At 42.5% G+C, this 6000-nt stretch overlaps 1 protein-coding gene across 7 annotated transcripts in view; it reads left to right on the top strand.

Annotated features, from left to right (window-relative positions):
• The first annotated feature begins 2932 nt into the window (after nt 1-2932).
• Nucleotides 2933-6000, top strand: part of GPD2 (glycerol-3-phosphate dehydrogenase 2) — a 106200-nt gene continuing 103132 nt past the window's right edge. For 4 of the 7 annotated variants that reach the window (XR_015740778.1, XM_087920188.1, XM_026697204.2 and 1 more), the window contains exon 1: nt 3668-3800. The gene's annotated coding sequence lies outside the window, so the exon portion shown is untranslated. The other 3 variants (XM_026697205.2, XM_087920186.1, XM_087920187.1) reach the window with 3 other exon arrangements.

The raw sequence follows: 6000 nt of genomic DNA, 5'->3' as shown, positions 1-6000 counted from the left end.
AACAAATTAAAAAACACTCAAGTAAAATCCAGTTGATTTGATACCTTATACCAGTTTTCTGAGCAACTAAAGTTGTCAAAGAGCCTCTTCTCTTTAACCACAGAACCTGGGTGGCAGAGTGGTTTTAGAATGCAGTTCCTGGAGTCAGACTCTGCCCACAGCCACAAGTTTGATCCTGACGTAGCTCAAGGTTGACTCAGTCTTCCATCCTTTCAAGGTTGATAAGAGAACCCAGATTGTTGGGGGCAATACGTTGTCTCTGTAAATCACTTACAGAGTACTGTAAACCATTATATAAGTCTGAACACTATAGCAAATTTCCATTTGTAAGAAAATTTTATTCTGGTTTCTTCCAGTGGCAAAAAAGGGCATTATATATATATATAATTATTATTATATATAATGCCTTTTGCCATTGGAAGATATACATACACACATATACACATACACACACACACACACACATATACACATACATACACATATATATATATATGTATATATATATGTATATGTATATATATGTGTGTGTGTATATGTGTATATGTGAGTGTGTATGTATATATGTATACATATGTATATGTGTATATGTATATATATGTATATATGTTTGTATGTGTGTATATGTATGTATACACACACACACAAACACACACACTTACATTCTGTCTCTCCCATAGCAGTCTCCCAAGCCATACTGATGCAGTGAAACCTTCTGGGAACATTGAAATTTTAGTTTTAGAAATAACCGGCAAAAATAATCTCTTCCTTTTCTATTATTATAATTGTCCAGAACAGGCCTATTTAGGAAGACCCTTGAATTTAACTCATTGTTTAAAAGGCATAAAAAGAAGTAAATTATGCTTGGATGTCCCTCTGAGTAACCATACTTAGGCCTGGATACGTAAGTTGGATGCCTGGTGAATCTGAGCCTACCATGTCTTTCTAACAAGGTTTGTTATTCACCAACTATTGCAACCAGACTAAAAGTGGGCTGATATTGGACATGCCCCCGCTTAGAAGAAAAAAAAAACAGGGTACAAATAGAAGTATTATATTTCAGATGTTCAGTTGTTTATCTCTATTTAAATACATAAGGTCCTTTCAAAAGGTCAGGCTTGAAAACATTTATCTGTTCTGATTTGTGTTGCTTAAGGTTGACAAAAATGTACATTGAATTTCCTTATGAAAAGATCATGTGTTGGTTTATAGACTCATGACCTCAAGTCAGTCCCTTTAAGACCCCGGATCTGTATGTTCGCTTGAAACTGCATTCCCAAAATAGCAGCTCAACCTGTACAATTATTTTAAAACCCTGAATACAGATTGTTAAAGACATCTCAGAAGTGCCTGAGGCTCTTTTCTCCAAAAGAGCCTTTTAAAGGCTGCCCAGAATATCTCACGGTTTTAGTTGTTATATTTTCATATCTTAAGGAATGCTCAGTTTCGTCCTTTAATTTTTGGTATATCTGGTTCCAGAAAGTTATTAAACAGATGAAAACGTTTTCAGTTTTACCCTTATATGCATTAAAATGCAAATTATCTAAATAAGGTAGCACAGTATGCTGACTATAAATTAGATGCACAAACATCATGGAATTGTTTCCAGGATCTGGGTTAACACCTACTAGCCTTAAGCCATGGATTGCTTATGGCATTGCATTCAGTTTCAACATTCACGAATGAAGGTGAATATACCTGTTCCAGGATAATGTTGCAGGATTCAATCTGGGTCGGTCACCAGGATCAGAGGTTTTGCCTTCTGAGTTTTCGGAGTCATGCTGGAGCCCAGGGAACCTTTCCTCTCCTTCTTCAGGGAACTTCTCTTTAGGCTAGAGAGAAGATGAACTCCAGCACAAATCTGAAATCTCAGAAGACAAAACCTCTGGTCCTGGTGACCGACCCAGATTAGATCCCGCAGTTTCAACATTAGTGTTGAACACAAATGCCTTTGGCCACTTTAAAAACAGGGTATGCAGGTAAGTATCAGTTTCTTGGTCAAGGGAGGCAGCTTTGCCCTAAGTGTTTCTGTGGTCACGTCATGTGGCCAGCCTGGCTGTATGCCAATGGTGCACAGGATACTGTTACCTCACCACCAAAGTGGTACCTATCAATCTATTTGTATTTGCATGCTTTCCAACTGCTAGGTGGGCAGAAGCTGAGGCAGAATCAGGAGCTCACCCTCCACAGGGGGTCTCCAACCGGACACTCAGCTTTCCAGCTGACAAGCTGACACAAAACAGCGATTTGCAAAAAAGGAGCCAGAGACACAACACCAGCCTAAGCACAGGGAAGAGTAAGGATTATGTCCTCCAGAAACCCACTTGGTTACCATGCTGGGATCCCTGAATTCCTTTTCTGCCAGATCACCTGTTGGCAGTTCCCTGGGGATATAATAAAGTCTCTTCTAAAAGAACTTTTAACTCAGGTTGGACAGTAGGCGGGGAATACACCCTTCGTCTTGCAACCCGAGTCCCCGCAATGAATCACTTGATCCAGAAGGAAGCGCCTGGGTTAATGCCAAAGAGGCAGCCCCATAAGCACTATCCGCGGAAAGGCAAACAGTTCAGCCGCTCCAACTTTCCGTTATTTTCTCCCCCTCCCCTCCTGGCTAAAGAAAAGGCAAGAATGGAGGGAAAACAAAAGGGAGCTGCCCATGAATGAACGCAGTGAAGAACCGAGAAGCAAAAGCCTCGCGCTCTCCCCCTTGGAAACGGATCTGGGTCTTTTGAGAGGCGACTGTGTGGGAGGCCCTGGGTTGTTTCTTGGTTATTTTGTTTTCTGTTTTTAATAGGGTCACTTTCTTTGGCAGGGGAATTGTTTACTAGCTGCAAATGTCAGAGCACTGCAACGGCCCCCCTTCAGAAAAGGAGCTTCTGGCTCGAGCAGGGCGGCTGAGTGACTCGCAAGCGCGAGTCTCTCTCCCTCGCTCGGCGCTAACACGTGTGTGGAAAGGGAGGAGCGGGAAGCGCTCGCTCTCTTCCACCCGCTTCCAACCCCCCCACACCACCTACCCGCCCTATCACGGCAACTTGTTCCTTTGCAGGCCGGTTAGCGGAGAGGCGCCTGGAGGAAGCAGGGTGGGGGTGGGAAGAGGAGGAGGGAGACGGGAGACCGCCAAGAGCCCCCTAACTTTGCTCTGCCCCCCCACCTTTCATCCGCGAGCTGCTTGCAGGGCTTGCGCCGTGAGGCCGGGTTTCCAAAGCAAAAAAAAAAAAAAATGCAGCACCGAGGCTAGCTAGAAGCTGCCGGGCTGTCAAGAAGCAAGCAAGGTAAGCGAGCAAATCGCTCCGGCTGGGCTCTGCTTGCAGCCCCGGGGAGGCAGGCGAGCGCTTTTAAGGCACCCCGTGCAAAAGAGCTTTGCGTAGTAGGCCGACGGCTGGGTGACTTCCCGGAATGGTCCCTCGCGTTGCGGCGGCGGCGGCAGAGGCGGCCGCAGCGGGGCCTACTGAGCGCGGGAGTTTTCATCGGAGATCCCTGCCTCGACCGGGCCTCGGTGGGAAAAAAAAAAGCCTGTTGATTTTCGGCGGGGACAAGGACCCCAGACCGAATCGGGTGTCTTTTTTTCCGCTTGCTTGCCTGAGGAGGAGCCGCAGGAGCCTACTACATCTTCCGCTTTGCTGAGCCCCGTGGGCGGTTGCAGCTTGGAGGGAAAGGTGCCGGTATCAGGGAGATGCTGACTCCTCCTCTCCCCGCCCGCCTTCTTTCTCTTTCCCTTCTCGGCTCGGGCGGGAGCAGGCGGTACAGTGGAGCCGGCGCCCGGATCGGAGGAACGGGGTCCCGGAGGAGGCATCGCGAGGGTCGGTCTGGTTGCGTCCTTTCTGGCTTTCCCCAATGTCTTCGCGCGCCTGCTTGCGGGTTTGATGGCTGGGATCGGGGCCCGGTGAGGCAGCAGAGAGAGAGAGAGAGAGAAGGGGGCACAGGTGGTCTTCTCACCGCCTGAAACCTGTTGCGAATGGCCAGAGCTTATGTAATAGTTGGGGAGGCTCCGATCCTGTGCAGAAGTGCCCTGCTTTCACTTTTTTGTCACAGCAGAGAGACCCCATTTGCAGGCCCAAAATTGTGGCCGAGCTGCTGTTCCCCTGGCGAAGAAATGTGTAAGGTTTTATTTGTAGTAACAAAAAAAAAAGGGACATTCATACACCATGCTTCTACTTAAGGGTCTGATGATAGTAGACATTAGTTGCGTTCTGAGCTTACTAATTTGGTGGCTGTTTTTATACTCCCAAGGGCCTGGGGACTTGTGTGATGTAATAACAGGACTCAAAAGGGGTCAATCACCTATGACCCTCTGTAACCTAACCAGCATGGTATATAATATTGGGTTTGGGCTTATCATCTGCACGCATAATAAGGACGAGGTCATGTCTTTCATTTAAGAAAGAAATAGTTCATTTGATAACAAATTACAAAAAGGTTAATTCCTGCTTTGAGGCTTTTGGTCTTTTTCTCTCCTCAATTGCAGTACCTGAGTGGTTTTTCTGGTTGCCAGTTTGGATATGCTAAATACACAGTGGTTCTTTTGCCATTGTTGACTTACTACTGGAGAGGACACTTGGTTAGGGTTATTAGAAGTAAATGAACAGATGGCAGGCCCCACCATTAGTCAGAGGGAAATGGTCAGTTCAGTACAGCAGATGCTTGAGGTAGAGAGAAATGGACAAGTATAAGAAGCAGTTGAGAATAGACCATTCAATCTGTCCTGAGTCATTGTAAGTTGGAAGCAGGTATGACTAGAACATAATTTAAATTAGGAAAGATTTCTGAATCCAGTTTTTCTATAAAAAAAAGGATGAAGCAAAAAATTCCTTCTTAATTATTATCCCACCATTTTTATATATAATTCAAGGGAGTAAGCATACCTAATAGTTTTGCCTATTTTCCCACTAACAACCACACTGAGGTGGATTGGGCTAAGAAAGAGGTATGAAAAAAACTAGAGTAGGTTTCTATTTGCAAAAACTTGGAATTTTTTAATTAAAAAGATCTTAAGTAAAAAAGGATGCTGAAAAAAACCCAGTGGCAAGTTGCTTCTTTATTTTTGCCAAAATAATATAACAAGTAGACTTTCAACAAGTCTTTGAAATATCTTTTTAAACCTTCGGATAGGTCTCTGACGAACTATTTTTATTGCTTCTTAGCATGATTGTAGGATCTTATAACAAGATAAGACTATTTGCATATTTCTTATGTGAACGCGTGAACAAGGAAGTAAAATATTTTGGGTTAATTATTACAATGAATGTGTAGATGATATCTTGATAAATTAAACTTCTTTAATTCTTAGTTAATTCAAGGGTGTTACCTAGGTAAGAAGCCAACCCACAAATGTTTTATAAATGACAACAAGGATCAAAGATAGTTCACTTTATTTCCTGTCCCATTTTATTTTAAATTTTGGCCTTTTTTGGAAGATTCTGAGGTGAAGTTTATTTTGCCTGTTTGATACCTGAAAAATTACATGTTTTATGCACCCATTGCAGTCCTAGATTGTTTTATTTTTATAGTTTATTTTTATAACACTTTATTTCAATAATAAAATTAAACTCTGAATAATAAGAATGGTCTCATTCTCTAAGTATTTTCCAAAATTTATTTGAATTTGTATTGCTAGGAGTCAGATTAAGATCAGAATATAAAAAGTTATTTAAAAATTGGAGATGTGCAGATGAAAATCCACTAACATAAGTTATTTCTGCCTTTATCTCTCTTCTACTGTTTACATGCTGAAAAATATATTTTTTAAAGAAAGCCAGTATTTCTTGATGATACTTAAATATAAAAAGTTTCCACTAGTATAATTCCACAGGTGTGAGTAGCCATCAAGAAGATGTACTTACTTATAAATATTGTTATTGTTGAGGTCACTCTATTGATCTTGAACAACTTTACCCAATTTACTATCACGTGGATATGTTGTATTATATTCCTGTGTTCCCCAGCTAGGATAGACAGTGGGTATGATGGATTACGATATTCATGGCGGTCTAGGATCCCAGA

Source organism: Pseudonaja textilis, chromosome 1 (genome assembly GCF_049901715.1).
Source record: "Pseudonaja textilis isolate UNSWEBS1 chromosome 1, rPseTex1.2, whole genome shotgun sequence".
In the NCBI taxonomy this organism is placed as follows: Eukaryota; Metazoa; Chordata; class Lepidosauria; order Squamata; family Elapidae; genus Pseudonaja; species Pseudonaja textilis.
Note: the sequence above shows the minus strand (reverse complement) of the source record. Positions and strands in the feature narration are given on the sequence as shown.